We start from the raw sequence: 17,351 nt of genomic DNA on the forward strand, positions 1-17,351 counted from the left end.
TTGAGACAACTTTGACCTCACATCAGACTTATAAGAAATTTGAGCCCTGAAAGTTTTGTCATTTTACTAAAGCTTAAAGAGAAATGGTAATCATGCTTTTCTTAGAATATTTTCTTTTTAGTTTTCAGACACCTTAGAAAAAACCCTCCTGTTCCTTTTGCAATTATTTTTCAAGCAGTCTTTTGATGATTTGCTTTTAGAAATTTTCAGGAGTGAATTGTACATATAATTCTTAAATTTGGCTTAAGATAGCCAAGTAGATGATGTATTTTAAAGCGAGTGAAGGACATGACAGATTTTCTAATTTTTAATTTTTCAAATACGTACTTTTCACATTTGATAAATTTCTCATTGCTATCTTAGACACATGTTGCTTGCTTATTTCTATTTAAAAAGTCAACATTGGATAATACAGAAAATTTGAAGTTTCTTTTTGTGTTTTTGATATTGTTGATTAATGTCTATTATGTTTATGATAAATCTATAGTTGTGTTAAAATAATTTGAACTTCTGAATTAAATATATTTGGAAACATTTTAATGTTCTTAATCATCACAATTTCTTTTGGAATAAAAATGATTTTTCACTAGATTTATTTATATTGTGTTAGTTATTTAAATTCTGTAGCTATAAGCCATGTGGTTCCTGTAAAATGTGAAGAGAATAAAAGGCCGTAAGCTTAAGCAGTTATAAGAGCAGAAATCTCAAAGCATAGACTTTTCAGTGTTCTTTATTATTTTTGACCTTTTTAGAATGTAAATTCTCATTTATAGTTTGACAGGCTTATCTTTTTGTGATCAGAACTGATAAAAGTAAGAGAAAGAACATTCATCTTAAAATAAACTTAATTTCTATTTGGAAAATAAAATATTAGAATACTGTGCCTTAAAAGGAATAGGTTAAAAGAATCATTACTTAAAAATTGTTTAGTCTTCTTTTTTCTTTAGTGTTTACATAGCACTATATGCCAAAATTTGTGAGGCTGGATTTCAGAGCAATAACAATAATAATAATAGTAGTAGCAGTATTTATTGAGTGCTTGCTGTGCGCCAGCAGCTATTCCAATAGTTACATGTATTTTCTCATTTGGTCCTCATGACAATTCTATACTCAAGGTTAAATTGTACTTCTTTAACATGGAAGGTGAATGAAGTACAGAGATTTAAATAACTCAGCAGTCAGTAAATTGTGGAGCCAGGATTATAGCCTGCATCCTTACCTACAATATTAACGATAACAGCAACTTATCTAATTAGGAACATGAGATAGAGTAGTGCCTTCACCAGATCAGCCTTTGAGAAGAGGCAGAAATATGTGACAGGATCTTTGTACCACATTGGTTCTGCAAATGTCATGGTTCTAAATGTTTAAAACTTTGATTGCTTAATATTGGAGTTGCTAGTACAGATTCATTAAGTGCAGGGTGGACTAAAGAGGGCCTGTGTGGATTTGGGGTACATAAATACAGTGATGTAACCAAACAGATGCAAATAGTGCAGCTGAAAGGAAAAAAATACTAGAAGAGTGATAGGACATCCCTCTGGGGTCATGGTTAAATCCTTCATTTCTTTTGAATCCCTCTTTTGTACTTACTCTGTCTAGTTCTTGGATTCCTTAATTCTAAGAACATTTGGTATGCAAAAAATTAGAATTTATAAAAATATGTTGTGCTTATTTGGTTTATAAATGAATTCTTAATTTTAATAAAAGAATACAATACAATGTCATACTTATTTAAGGGGTTAGCTTCTCAAACAAAAAAAAGTTGACAAGCTTTATTTAGACTGTAATGGTTACAAATAAAACATCTAACTACATCCCCCCCCACCCTATGCATTCCCCTGAGCAGACTTAGCTACCCTTTACCTCAAGTCTTAGTTCTTGTCCTTCTCCTTCTTGTCCTTCTTGCCATTGTCAGGGACAGAATACTTTCACTTTACCCCTTTAATTCTTCTTGCTGGTGGAATAATTTAAATAACATACAGCAGATTAACAGGAGAAAACCTAATTTTAATACATGTGCACAGCAAATTCACACAAGCATGAAAATTCCAAAGACAGGCAAAATGAGGGAGGGATATATGTCATTTTGGTCTAAGGAGGGGGAGGTAGGCAATTCATATGGACTAAGGTGAATATGCTAAGGTTCCCTTCTGGAAGCAGGTTTCTCTATCTGAATCTCTTTAGGCAGGTAAGGGGGAGATAACAAACTTCTTGAATTGGGCTTTCCGTGATTTCAGCTCAAACTAATCTGCATGCCAGGTTGGCACATTCTGGGGAGACTCACTCCTGACCCTCACACCATCCTTGGTGGCCTGGGAGGCTAGGGAGCCCATTGCATTTTGAGTGAATTCATTGTTGGGAGCCACACCTGGAAGGATCTTTAGGACACTTGGAAGGAACTCAGGGCCTTTTCATCACATCATAATTCTCCTTGTCTGGCTCAGATGTGTCCATGGCTGAGCTGGTGTCAATGTCAGTTGATTCTGCCTGGTCAATGTCCACCTGATTAGATTTCAGTTTTACATATACCTCATGAGGAACACACACATTCGAAAGCAAGATTCATCTATTTAGTTAGTGTTCTTAAACAGTGAATGAATATTGTTAAGGAACTGGAAATTTAGTAATTTTTATTTTAGTGTTTTTCAAGATGTGGAGACCACAGCAGGAATCACCTTTGATTCTTGATAATATGCATATTTCTGGCCCCACAGTCTAGCTGTACTCAATGGCTCTCTCTGGGAGATAGATAGATAGATGATAGATAGATAGATAGATAGATAGATAGATAGATAGATAGATAGATAGATAGATACTTAAAACCCAAAAGATTCTCACTCACGCAGGTTTGAGAACCACTGCTTTATTTAATCAGTCTTAATTGTTTGGATTTCTTAAATATCGTGGTTCAGTCAGCTTTTGCTTCATAATAATTGGCAACCACAAAATCATAATGGCATACAACAATAAGCATTTATTCTACTCGTCTCATTCTGGGGCCCAGACTGGAGGGGAAGGGTAACATCTCTTCTCGGGGAAGCTTGTCTCATGACGATGACTGAAGTAGAAGAAAATAAGCCCGATCCCACCAGCCATTTTCAGATCCTGGTGCTCTAACATTCCGGTGGCCAAGGGCAAGCAAAGTACACTTTGCCTATAATGAAGCTATGGATTTATATGGATGCGTGATGCTACTGCCGGGGAAAGAAGAATTGGAACCTTTAATCTACCACATATGATCAGGAAGATCGTTCAGGAGGGGAACTTCTCTTTATCATTTGAACAGAGTCAAACTCTTAATTATACCTTTGCATAAAACAAATAACTTTGGTCTCTACAAAAGCTATCCTGATCCATGGGGTGATATGGTGGTAGTGCTATTGGTGTTGGGGTGTATGTGAAATGTGGTGAGAGAGATTTATTCCACACCAGGACAACAGCTTTTCTTCATTAAAGGTGAACTTTCTTAACAGTGAAAGAGAAGAAATTGAATATTGCTGTGATGGGTAAATTCTAACTATATATAAAAGGTATAGAGTGAAGTCAGTGTAAATTGGTTAATTTTGTAACTGGCCAAACCACTTATTTTGGCCCTTACTCATATACTGCCGTGCTGTTGAATATCAGTTTTATGTATTTTCCTTGTCTTCCCAACTGATTATTGCCTCTAGAGGACAGGGTTTGTTCTTAAATTGTTTTGTAATCTACCATATTACTCTACCCATAGAGGATGTTTAAGAAATTCTAAATGAATGAATAGTAAAAAGGAATTGGAGCCAGGAAGTATTCTAAGATTGCTCCCTTACTCATGTGAGGTATTAGGAATTCATTCTTTCTTTGTCCCAGTTTCTTCAACTATAATAAAGAAATTTAAGTGGTATAGTAGGAAAACTACTGCCTTGAGTTAATGAGATTCTGGATACTATGTGATCTGGGCAAATAGCTTACTTAACATAGTTTTCTCAATAGTCATATGGGATTAGACTAGATTATGTTTGAAAGGCAGATTCCTGGGCATCACCCAGACCCACTTAATCTGAATATTTGGACAGTGAGTTTGGGAATCTGCATTTTAAACATACATCCCCGGTATATCTTATGTATCCTAAAGTTTGAGAATTACAGGGTCTAAGATTCCTTCTGTGAGGTTTTACTTTTTTTTCTTTTTGTGCTAATTTTAACCTATTCTTAATCTTTTATTCAGTCAACATTGGTACCAGACATTTCTTATTTCATACTTTACCCAAAACCTTTTTCTTTCTTAAAATTTGCACAATTTTTTTCCTTGCCTTTTTTTGGTCTTAAAGATAATGTTATTTAATGAAAAGTGCTTTGCCTCACCTGATATTTATATTCATTTAGCATGTACTTTTATTTTGGCCATTTTATTTTCTGCTTTTTCCTGCCATAAAGAATAATTACCTGTCAGTAGAAAGAGGTGGTTTCACTCTTAGTAAATTTGGATAAGAATTGGTGATAAAATATAAATAAAATAATTAGTGCTAAACAATTTACATTAAGCTAAATAGCATTGTTTTGGTTTTAGTTACAAATTAATATTCCACAGAGTCCTCCAGGTGGATAATTGAATATATTAAATTTCTATCCACCAAAGAAGAATTGTATTCTGATTTGATTGATGTTTGCTGGAAATAAAATTATAAATGCTATGATATCTAGGAATTCATGGTTATTGACCATTTTGCATAGCATTTACACTTGTCGAAGAGACACTCATATTACTAAACTATTTCCCCCTTCTAGTTAAATGGTCTAGTCTTTGAATCCCTCCTAGAAGCAATGAAGATGATGCTGGTAGAATTTTAAATGCAATAGACTTGATTTTTTTTTAACTTTTTTTTTTGGTCTGAGGTGGAGGTGACAGCTAAAACTACTGGATTACAACAATACGTATACAATTTATGGATGGTCTATGTGATGTTAGAAATAAACCTGTAAATAAATAACATGAACATATTAGAACACATTGCCTTATCAGAATGATTAGAAAATACCTATTTGCTTGCTCTTAATTTTACTTAATACAGTAAGTGTTTGACTAGACCCAGTTTCTATTCCAATATGCACCCGTAGGAGCAGCTGGAAGGGTGGGGGGCACAATAGGATAGATAACATATGGAAAGAGAACTAAAATATCCAGTCAGCAAACATTAATTAGTGTTTTCTTTGTGCAAAGTTCTTTTTTAAATGTTGGTGGACACTAAGAAAGATAAGAAGTGCTGCACCTCCTCCCCCAGCCATGCCAATAGCCTATATCTCTTTCTGAAAGAGAATTAATTCTCATGCCATTTGAAGAAAGGGTAGGTATTTTGCGAACACTTAGCATTGTATTATTTCTTCTTTCAGTCTGTCTTTCAGGATGAGAAATTCCTGTAGGTATTCTGCAGCACAAGAAAAGAGACTATGTTCCTGTGGCATCTTCTGGCAAATCTCTACCCTCCTTTTATATCTTTATTCTCTGGCAGCCTTCTTGAAAGAACAGTGAACACTTCTTGACTTCCTTATCCTCAATTCTTTACTTGACCCTCTAGTGTGATGTATATTATTAGGTCAGCAGTGACTTTCTAATCTACAAATCCAGTCATTTTTCAATCTTGTTCTCTGACTTTTTTACTGAATTTGACAGTTTTGATCACCCTTTCTTTAAAATACTCTTTTTCTGACTTTAGTGACTTTGCATTCTCCTGGTTCTATATCTTCTCCATTCCCTCTTCTCTCTAAATAGATATTGTTTTGTTTTGTTTTATATTTTTTTAATATGCCACATTTTATTTTATTTGTTTTTAATTTATTTTTATTATGGTGACATTGGTTCATGAAATCCAGTAAGTTTCAGGTGTACAATTCAATAGTAAGGCATATATATATTGCATTGTATATTCACCACCCATAGTTAGATTGCTTTCTGTCACCACATATTTGACCCCTTTTGCCCCATCTGCCTCCCTCCTGTTTTGTTTTGTTTTAAATCTCCCTAGATTGTCTTTTCTCTTATTGCTACTCCTCTCCCAGGCTTTGGCTTTAATTATTCCTAAAATTAGATGATTTCCAAGTCAAGCAGGCAACCAGAATCAGAAGCCAGAAAGATTTGAATTTCTTGCCAGTGGTACCATTAGCTGTTTTCTCTGGGCAAATCACGTCTTTTGTTCTCAACATCCTCATTTGTAAAGTAGGGAGGTAGGCCTGTGTGATGCTTATAGTACTTACAGCACTTTTGCTTATGATATGAGAAAAGTCAGTGGTATACTTAGTTACTAGTAAATGAATAGCACTTTTTTAATGATATGTATTTTGTTAGTACTGAGAATATAGTACTTTGAATTTAGCTTAGGTTGGAGAAAACTGTTGGGTATTCTGAAATTGTAAAAGCATTACTTTGAAAGAAATGTAAATTAATGTTTTGCAAATATATCTTGATTATATTGAATTCGGACCATAAAAGTGTTGTAAATAAAAGCTCTTCAGGGATATGCTTTAATGAAAATATAAGAACAATCTATAAATATAAAGGGTGCTTTTAAAATAGTTGAAATTCTAGAATTTGAGTTGGAGAGGACCATAGGGTAGACCTTATTAAATAGTTAGAAGTTTTGTTTAGTAAGACTTCTCTACAATCTTGTCTTTCATTTTAATTTTATAGTAAATAATGCCAAGGTCAGTTTCAGCTCAACCTTCGACCTAGGTATTCTACATTCTAAATCAGTGAGATCTAATTGATATTATTTTAACTTTAGGTTGGTAAGTTTTTTAAACAGCTTTATTAGGATATAATTCAAATACCATACAACTCACCTATTTAAAAGTGTCTAATTTAATGGTTTTGGTATATTACATTATTAACTTTTTAAAATTAGTGTAAAACATATATAACATAAAATTTGCCATTTTAACCATTTTCATATGTACAATTCAGTGGCATTAGTTACATTCACAATGTGATACAACCATCACCGAATGTTTTTGTCATACCAAACAGAAACTCTGTAACCATTAAGCAGTAACTCCCAATTCTCCCCTCTTCCCAGCCCCTGGTAACTTCAAATCTACTTTCTGTCTCTATGAATTTACCTACTCTAGGTATTTCGTGTAAGTGGAATCATACAATATTTGTTCTTTTATTACTGGCTCATTTTGCTTAGCAGAGTGTCTTTAAGTTTTATCCATGTTGTAGCATGTGTCAGAATTTCATTGCATTTTAAGGCTGAATAATATCCCCTTGTATGTATATCCTACATTTTGTTTAGCCATTTATCTGCCGGACACCTGATTTGTTTCCATATTATGGCTAAAGTGAACAATGCTGCAGTGAACATTGGTTTATAATTATCTGTTTCATTCCCTGCTTTCAGTTTCTATGTGTATATGCCTAGGAGTATATTGCCAAACCTTATGATAATTCTATGTTTAGGTTTTTGAGGAACCACCAAATTGTTTTCCACAGTGCCTATGCTATGTTACATTCCTACCAGCAATTTACATGATTCCAGTTTCTCCATAGCCTTGCCAACACTAGTTTTCTGTATTATTTTAAAAATATTATTTATTATAGCCATCCTAATGGCTGTGAAGTGGTATCTCATTGTGGTTTTGATTTGCATTTCTTTTTTTATTTTATTTTATTTTTATTTTTTAAATTAAGTTTATTGGGTAACATTAGTTAATACAATTATATAATTTTCAGGTGTACATTATAATTTGACATCTATATATTCTATTGTATGATTACCACCCAAAGTCCAGTTTCCTTCACCTATCATATACTTGATCCCCTTTACCCACTTCACCCTCCCCATACTCCTCTATAGTTGCATTTCCCTTTTGATAAATGATGTTTAGCATCTTTTCATGTGCTTATTGATCATTTGTGTATCATCTTTGGAGAGTTGTCTATTCAAGTCCTTTGTTCATTTTTTCTTTTAAAAGAATTTTATAAACCTATAATTGACATAAGCATGGTAGGTTTAAGGTATACAGTGTTATTGATTTGATACATTTATATGTTGCAGTATAATCACATTACCTAATACCTCTATTATGTCACATAATTCTTTTTTATGGTGGTAACAATTGAAATCTAGTCTCTTAGCAACTTTGAAGTTTATAATACAATATTAATGTCTGTAATCACTATTCTGGACTTATTTATCTACTGGTTGCACATCTGTACCCTTAAACATTTGTCTACTTTTTAATTGGATTGTTTGTCTTTTTGTTGTTGAGTGATCAGTGTTCTTTATATATTTTGAATATTCCCTCTCAGATAGATGATTTTCAAATGTTATAGACTGAATGTGTCCCTTCTAAAATTCATATATTGAAATCATAACCCCCAAGGTGATAGTATTAGATGGTGAGGCTTTTGGGAAATGATTTGATCATGAGGGTTTAACCCTCATGGTTGGGATTGGTGCCATTATGAAAGAGACCTCAGAGAGATCCCTTTCTCCTTCCGCCATGTGAGGATATAGCAAAAAAGATGGCCACCTAAGAATGGATTCTCACTAGGTACTGAATCTGCTGGCACCATGATCTGAGTTTTCTTTTATCTCATTGAGTTTCTTTATAACTGCTATTTTGAATTCTCTATCACTTAGATAATAGTCTTCCATGACTTTGAGTTTGTTTCTTGGAAATTGTCATTTTCTTTCTGTCTTATCATGTTATCTTGGTTGTTCATGGTGCTTAAAATGGATTGTTCCTCTCCCTGAGCCTTTGAAGTAGTGAACTCTTAGGTACCATTTTGATTTTAACAATTAAACAGGTTGATTGTTTTGTTTTCCAGTAGATGGTACTGTAGCACAAGTTTTTGTTTTCTCTTACTTGCACTTCTTGCACCTCTGGGGTCTCAGTGATGGGGGGTGGGCTAGCTGTGGTTGTGGGAGTTGCCACCTGAGTGATTCAGGTAGTTGGTGTTCCCGCTGTGTCCAGGTCACATGGGTCTAGGCACCACCACAGTGATGGAGGGATGTGGCAAGTAGAGGGGAACCTGGTTCTTGAGCCCACTGCACTCACTGTTATATGGTTTCCTATGGCCTCTGGCGCAGCTATGCTGTAGCTGTCAGACTGTAGGCGCATCTTTGCTGCTGCTACCAGGGTCCTCAGTCGGATTGGTGCCAGATTCTTGAACCCTGACAATGCTTCTGCCCCTCTTACCTTCCATAGGGCTGTAGTCTGGGGACACTCCAACTCCTCCAATACTTCTGCATTAACTGGAGCCACAGGCTTAGTTATGGTGGCTGGGGAATTGTGTCTGTGAGCACTGTTCCTCTTCTTTCCCCAGTCCTGCTTCCACTACACATTCCAGTATGCTCACCTTCAGATATACTGGATTATTCAGATGTTTGTTGAGCAGAGGAACTGAGTAGTTGTAGATTTAAGGGAAGATACACAGGGGTCTTCTCACATCACTATGATGTTGATGTTACTCCAAAATCTTTTAATTTTGATGAAGTCCAATTTATCCATTTTGTTATTGTTGTGCACGCTTTTGGTGCCCTATCTAAGAATTCATTGCCAAATTTAAGGTCATTAAAGACTTATTTTTATTTATTTATTTATTTATTATTTATTATTATTATCTGTGCCTATAGCACCTGGTCTTCCTAGGTGGTCTCCCTTCCAAGTACTAACCAGGCCCGACCTTGCTTAGCTTCCAAGATCAGATGTTGGGCTTGTTCAGGGTGGCATGGCTGTAGACCATGGACTGTGTCTCCACTGGGACGTGAACCCAGGACCTTTTGTGTGTAAAGCAGATGTGCTAACTGCTACACTGTGGAACCATGTCCTATTTTTTTCTTCTAAAAGTTTAATGGCTTTGGCTCTTATGCTTAGGTCATTGATTAATTTTGAGCTAATTTTTGTATGTGGTGTGAGGTAGGGATCCAACCTTCTTGGATATTTTGCATTTGGAAATCCAGTTGTGCTAGTGCCATTTATTGAAGAGACTATTCTTTCCTCATTGAGTGGAATTGACATTCTTTTAAAAAACCAATTGGCTACAAATGTATAGATTTATTTCTACTCTCAATCCTACTCCATTGGTTTATAAGTGTATCCTTTTGCCAGTACCACACTGTTTTGATTACTATAGCTTTGTAGTAATTTTTAAACTTGAGATGTGTGACTCTTCCAACTTTGTTCTATTTCATCAAGATTGTTTTAGCTATTTAGGGCCCCTTGCAATTTCAAATGAATTTGAGGATTATCTTTTCCATTTATGCAAAAAAAAAAAAAAAAGTCCGTTGGAATTTGGATAGGATTGTTTGAATCTATAATTAGTTTGGGTAATATTGGCATCTTAATATTAAATCTTCCTATCCATGAACATAGAATATCTTTCTATTTATTTCGGTCCTCTTTAATTTCTTTTAGCAATGTTTTGTGATTTTTAGTGTACAAGAGTTTCACTTCTTTGGTTAAATTTATTTCCAGGTATTTCATTCTTTGGTTAGTGTATTTTTAGTAATTTGGTGGACTCTTTCTTGCACTTATTGATAGGGAAAATGATGGAAAAATTTACTTTTGATATACTTACGGCATTTAAATTTGTTACTAATGATATACTTATTTTTATTGACTTAACCATTCTTGTTCTGAAAATCTGATAAAATAACTGATTACTTAAGTTTTATTTTATAGTACATGTATTGTTGAAGAGGATTTTGATTATTATACTTGAACTTATGACTAAACCTACAAGAATAACTTAAAATTTTTTTGTTAATTTTATTTCTTTCTTAGAGATAAACTGAAAATAAATTTCATTATGGCATACATGAAATAAAATGATTTTTATCAGTGTACTAGTCCTAAATAAGCTAGTAGGAATATTTTGGGAATTTGTTGTACCCTTATAGATATGGTTCAGATAGGATTTGGCATGTGGTAATCCCAGTTTAATAAACCATGAATTTGTTTTCTACACTTTGGTTTCTTGTTTCACAGTTGTAGTAGTTGACAGGATTAGGCAATTGTGATTTTTTTCTCAAAAAAAAAAAAAGGTTTAAGGCATCTAAGGAATAGTTCTTTTATTGAATCCTTATAACACACTGTTTTATAGAGCATTTTTGATCAGATGTCAGTTGCTAAAAATGAAGAGAAATTTTCTCTCCTTTAAATTTTGATAATTACATTAATTTTTCCTGTGCCCACCCTAGCTTTTGTAAATTCATTTTTAAATTACTTTACTGATAGTTTGTTGGGTGTTGCTCCTTCCTTTTTGTATTTTTATGTTTATATTACAATAAAACATGCAGAATGTTCTTTGAGCAATGCATCTGATGGACCCAGAAAGGAATTTCATTAACTAAAGAATTACAGGGTGTTGCCAAGGAATTTCACAGTCTATCAGTGAGGAATAATATCATCTTGAAAGATGTGAAGTAAAGATGTGATTATTCAGCATCCTTTTTGAAAGATGTTGTAATTTAGCATCCTTTCATATTTAGCACTATACTAGCACAATAAATTATGCTTCTGAGGATGCAAATATGACCTATGTAGAAGTAAGAAAAATAAATCTCCTTCGTTCCAGTTGGGACATCTAAATGAGCTGAAGGGTCATCCATAAACTTCTCTAAAGAAATTTCCTTTTTTGAGGTAGTTGTCAGAGTGTCTGGGGTCTTTGTGATGACTATGTAATTTCTGTAGTGCTACTTTTTAAAGACCCACTCTTCCTTTCCTCTCTTCTTCCCTTCCTCTCTTCCTGTCTATCAAGCAACCAGTATAAGATAAGGTGAAGAAACATAGTAAGTCTTTTTAGATATATTTTCTATTCCTTGTTTTTACATATTCAACGCTGTTCTGTATTAGTCCTTAATGCATACTTCTCTTCTATTGAATTTTAGAGGAATTTAACACTGTATTACTCATTCAGTAATTGATATATCTGTAGAAGTGTTAACCTGTTTTTTTATCTAGGTATTTATTTCCCCAGTCATATTTATAAACTTTTTGAAGGAAAGTGGGTTTTGTGTACCCTCTTCTTAGCAGAGATCAAGAGATATGCCATATTCCAGTGGTTCTCAAATTTTAAGATGCATCAGAGTCACTTGGAGGGCTTGTTGAAACACAGATTGCTGGGCCTCACCTCTTGAATTTCTGATTCTGTAGGTCTTAGGGTGGGGCTTGAAAATTGCATTTCTAACAAGTTCCTAGGAGTTTCTAATAGTATGACTTTGAATTCTATACTTTGAGACCACAGCCATAATAAATGTCTGTTGAATGATATTGGTTGAACCAACATATATTTGTCTTGAATGCTCTTCTTAGAAACATCTCCCATAACTGTGGGGGTTTTATAAAGGTCTTTGAAAGGTACTGATTTATTTGTTGTTGGCCAGTAGTTCGAAAAGCGTTATTCTAATGTACTTTAAAATTTGAGAACCAGTGATGTATACAGTTAGTTTAGAGTCTCTAGTCTTAATGAGAGATTTATATCAGAATCATCCTGGGGGACTTTTTCAATATAGATATGCCTGGCCTGGCTCCAACCCTAAAGAATGAAATGACTTATTAGGTCCTGTGGGGTTGTGGTACGTGAATATTAGAAGACTGCTCAGGTGATACTAATAGGAACTTCTGTTGGAACCACTGGTTTAGTGCTTATGAAATATGTTAATACAATGTTGGAATCGATCAATAAGTAATTTGGACACTTTGAATTCTACCATATTTCTTGGTGTGACTCACTTTTTCTTATATAAAAGACACAAGATGTGTTTGTACATGTACAGGAGAAGAGAGAAGAGATAGAAGTATTTTGGAAGCATATAATTTTTCTTTATAGGAACTTATATAGTTAAGGTATTCCTAAATCATTATACAAATGTTACTTGAACCAGACTAACTTAGTATATGTTTATCATGTTTGAACCCTACATAAAAATTAAGAAATCCATTAACATTGGTTCATTGGGCAATGGAACTTGGAAGCTGAGAGATGGGACTAAGGGAGAGTTTTCAGTGCCTTATGCACCTTTTGAATTTTGGATCATGTGAATGTATTATCCATTTAAAATTGACATGAAATTAAAACTTAAGAAAAATTTAAATACTTACATTTTTCTTATTCCAAAAGCTGTACAGAGGAGAAAATGTAACTTTTCAGTGGAGAAATCTGGGAAACTACCTCAAGTAATCAAAATTAATACAATCATTAATTAGTCATGTTGATAGTATTACTGATATGATGTGAGAGAATGACATTTCATCTCTGTGGTTTCCCCTCTATAAAATTCACAGCTTTAGTCTAACTAACCAGGAGAAAAACATCAGTTTCAAAATGAAAGACATTCTACAAAATACCTGACTAGTATTCCTCAAAACTGTCAAGGACAAGGAAAGTCTGAGAAACTGTTATAGCACAGAGGAGTCTAAAGAAACATGATTACTAAATACAATGTGATATCCTAAATGATGTCTGGAAAAAGAAAAAGGACATTAGGAGAAAATTAGTGAAATACGAATAAACTGTGGAGTTTGCTTAATAGTGAAGTACCAGTATTGGTTCATTAGTTGTAACAAATGTACCATAGTAATGTAAGATGTTAATAATGGGGAAACTCAGTGAGGAGGGGTATACAGGAAATCCTCTGTACTATCTTGACATATTTTTCGTAAAGCAAAAACTACTTTAAAATAAAAGTTTATGAAAAATGTACATGCTTATTCACAGAAATACAACAAACAAGAAGGAAAATGAAAAGATTCAGAATCCTACTTACCCAGATGTAAGAACCCTTAATACTTTATTTTCTTTTAAACCCTATTCCATATACACATTTTAAAGTGATACTATATATATACTATATGTACATATAAAATGATTATATACACATATATACACACATGTATAGGTGTAACTTTGAAACATGCTTTTTTATGGTGCTATATTATAATCAAACTACTTATTAAAATATATTTTTTTTTATAGGGGCAAAAATATTTGAATATGTTTAAAACTTGTTGAATATATTCTCACTGACTCTTCATATATATTTTTCTCAGGATGTATTCTAAGTAGAGTACATTTTATTTATGCAAAGGGCAGTCCTTTTTCTCCTTCAAATGGATCTGTTACCCTGTTTCTTTGAAATACTATGCCATCTACTCAATAAATTCTTTTAAAAATTCTATAAACATTCTATAATAAGGAACTGGTAGACTTAAGTTACAATTATTCTACTATGGCTAGTGCCTTTAAGAGTCTATATGATATGTCAAATTACATTGCAATGAGATGTTAAGAGAATTATTTCCAAAAGAACTAATGTAAAAGTTTACACACATGTCTAGAGTCTCAGTGTCCAACCCTATCCATTAACCTTGTCTTGAGAATGTTAAGAAACACCGAAAATGCAAATTGTTAAGCTATAATACCAAATTCATATAATCATTCTCACCTTAAATGTATTGACTGTGGGTTTGATGGAAGAATTATGGAACGTGCCAAGGGCATTTGCCATAATAGTTTTAGATTGAGTTAGGTGTTTAGGGGAGTAGAAGGATCATATACACACATATTTATTTCTGTCATTTCCATATCTATATCGCGAAGGTTAGATGCAGATGGAAATTGACAAATTTCAGTTTGTTAAAGCTAGAAGGTTTTCCTGTTTATCTTTCAAGACAGTAGTTTCTCCTTATAATCTTAGTGTCAAATATATACATGATAATATACCTTCATTCTGTCCCAGCAATTTCAGTGCAAAATAAGATGATTTAGAGCAAAATGTGACCTATACAAATTACATAAGTATGAAGGAATATATATATAATTTGAGCAATAATCTAAACTCTCCTTTCTTTTTTCTTGTTATAGTTTTTTTTTAACATATATATTTTTAGGCGAGGCAAAAATATATATTTATTTTTTATACCTATGGCACCTGGTCTTCGTAGGTGGTCTCCCATCCAAGTACTAACCGGGCCCAATCCTGTTTAGCTTCCGAGATCAGTCAGGATCGGGCTTGTTTAGGGTAGCATGGCCATAGACAAAACCCTCCTTTCCTTTAAATAAGAAAATAGTTGAATTTTTCTATTATTGATCTTTCTTTGCTTTTATAGATAAGAATAGTCTGTGAACAAAACTATATAATTTTAATAGGCACTCCAGGCCAACCTTTTAGGGAAAACTTTGATTTTGTAATTTTATTTTATTTGAAAAGTAAAGAAAAAAATACTAATAAGACCATAACTCTAACACTATGTTTTATTTTGGTTTATTTACTTCTAATGTGTTTTAAAATGTATATATATTTTTGCGTGTGATTGTATAATATTTATTAATTATATTTCAAACTTTTAACATGTCACAATAATAATATTCCATTGTGTTTTTTATTATTTACTTAATTTCCATTGAGAGATATTTAGCTTGTCTTAATTTTCTTTTCTTAATAAACAGTACCATATTGAATACTTTAGTGCATATGTTTTTGTGTTTTGATTTATTTCTGAGTTCTCCTCTTGACCTGTTAGCAGCATGACCCAATTTGATCAAAAACTGCTTGAAACACTTTTTTCATTTGTCTGTTAAGATAACCACACTCTTGATTTTCCTCTAACCTCTCTATCTCCTTTGATAGTTCTTCCTTGTGTCCCTCACCTTAAGTGGTTTGTTGTCCCAGGACTCAGTCTTTGGACTTTTTCTTTTCTGCCTACACTTAACTCCTTTGGTGATCTATCTCATCCCGTCTCATGGCTTTAAAAATAGCTTCCAGAGGCTGACAAGTTGCAAATTTATTTTCATCCCACACTTTTTACCTTAAAATCCAGTTGCGTGGATAGCCAGCTGTGTTTTGAGCATTTCCACTTAGATATCTGATAATCATCTCAAACTTAACTGTCGAAACTGAACTCTTGACCTTCTATACAAGCCTGTTCCTCTCATAGTCTTGCCCAGCTCAGCAAATGGCAGTCCTATCATTCCAGTTGTTCAGGTCCAAAATCAAAGGTATCCGTGTCTCTTTCTTCTTCTTCTTCTTCTTCTTCTTCTTTTCACATTCACTTCAGTCTGAGAGCAAAAACTTTTGGCTCCATCTTCAAAATTTGTCTGGAGTCTAACTCCTTAGCACCTCCACTGCTACCACATAATCTAAAAGCGACCATCTTCTTTCATTTGTAATTTTTTAGTAGTCTTTGTTTTCTCTAACACCTTTGCTTTATTAACAGTTGCTTTTTGATATAGTATTCTTGGTCACCCTTTTCAAACATAAGTCAGATGATGACATTTCTCTGCTTAAAATTCTCCAGTACCCCCCATCTCACTTAGAATAAAAGTCATAATCATTTAAAATACCCTACACAATCTGGCCCCTACTACTGCATCTGTTGATCTTTGTCTTGCTTAATTTTTAATGTGCTTTTAACTTCACAAAGAATTAAACATTCAGAAAAACAAACGTTTTAAAATAGGTTAGATTTAAGATACTTCATATATTAGACAGTGGCTGCAATTAATAAATCTAAATATTGAGGGATAAGGGAAGAGACACGAATATTTCTTGAGCCTTTGATATATTCATAAATGCCTTACATATTGACTCTGTTATGTTATTAACCTCTAAACAGCCTCACTTTATTTTACAGATGAGTAAACTGGGTAAAAGGGAGACCTGGGATTCAGAGTTAGGCCTCTATAACTCCAAAGCAAAGCGTTAATGTAATCTATACAGTGTTAGTCTGAAGGTATAAAACATTTGGAATATTTTAGAATATGAACATGTTATTGTCATTTTAATATTCATGAATAATTACCCAGATTGAACTATATCTTCATTATGGTCTCTTAATTTGCTGTAAATGACAACAGATGTGTTAGATTTTACGGGTAGTATTCCTATGTTGATGGATAATAAAAATTTTCATTGGAGATTTAAAACTTCAGTTTAGGGAAAGAGCACAAGTTAGATCAGAAGAGTGATGATGACATATTTAGTTGAGGATAAGGTTTTAATGTTTCCATCTGTTGTTAGTGTTTGGAACCCCTAGGGGCCAGTCTAGTGTGAAGAGTAACTTTTTATATTAAGTTAGTACACAAAGGGCCATATTGTAATGACAAGAAAGGCAAGATTAAAAATAGCCAAATGATGTCAAGAGATGAAATTATTCATGTTACTGTTGAAACAAAGTTTTTCGTGGGAGATAACTTTTCTGGGACATTTCATTATTTTTTCCTTTGGCTAAACCAATGTGTTAGCTCGATGAAATGTTATGAAAAATGATAATCTATAAATTCAGTTTAGCCTTAGCACCAACCTTTTCCCTTTATCCAGCTCTTCTCTAGGAATTATTTTTTAAATCCATTTTCTTAGGTTTATGAGAAA

The 17,351-nt window shown here is 33.5% G+C and overlaps 1 protein-coding gene and 2 pseudogenes across 1 annotated transcript in view; 1 reads left to right on the top strand and 2 right to left on the bottom strand.

The window, feature by feature from the left end:
- The window catches only part of BMPR2 (bone morphogenetic protein receptor type 2), a 145,392-nt gene that overhangs the window by 1,389 nt on the left and 126,652 nt on the right, over window positions 1–17,351 (top strand). The window lies entirely within an intron of this gene.
- On the bottom strand, window positions 9,606–9,721 carry LOC120587842 (uncharacterized; annotated as a pseudogene).
- Window positions 14,901–15,019, bottom strand: LOC120587816 (uncharacterized; annotated as a pseudogene).

Source organism: Pteropus medius, unplaced genomic scaffold, assembly GCF_902729225.1.
Source record: "Pteropus medius unplaced genomic scaffold, Ma_sr-lr_union100, whole genome shotgun sequence".
NCBI lineage: Eukaryota > Metazoa > Chordata > Mammalia > Chiroptera > Pteropodidae > Pteropus > Pteropus medius.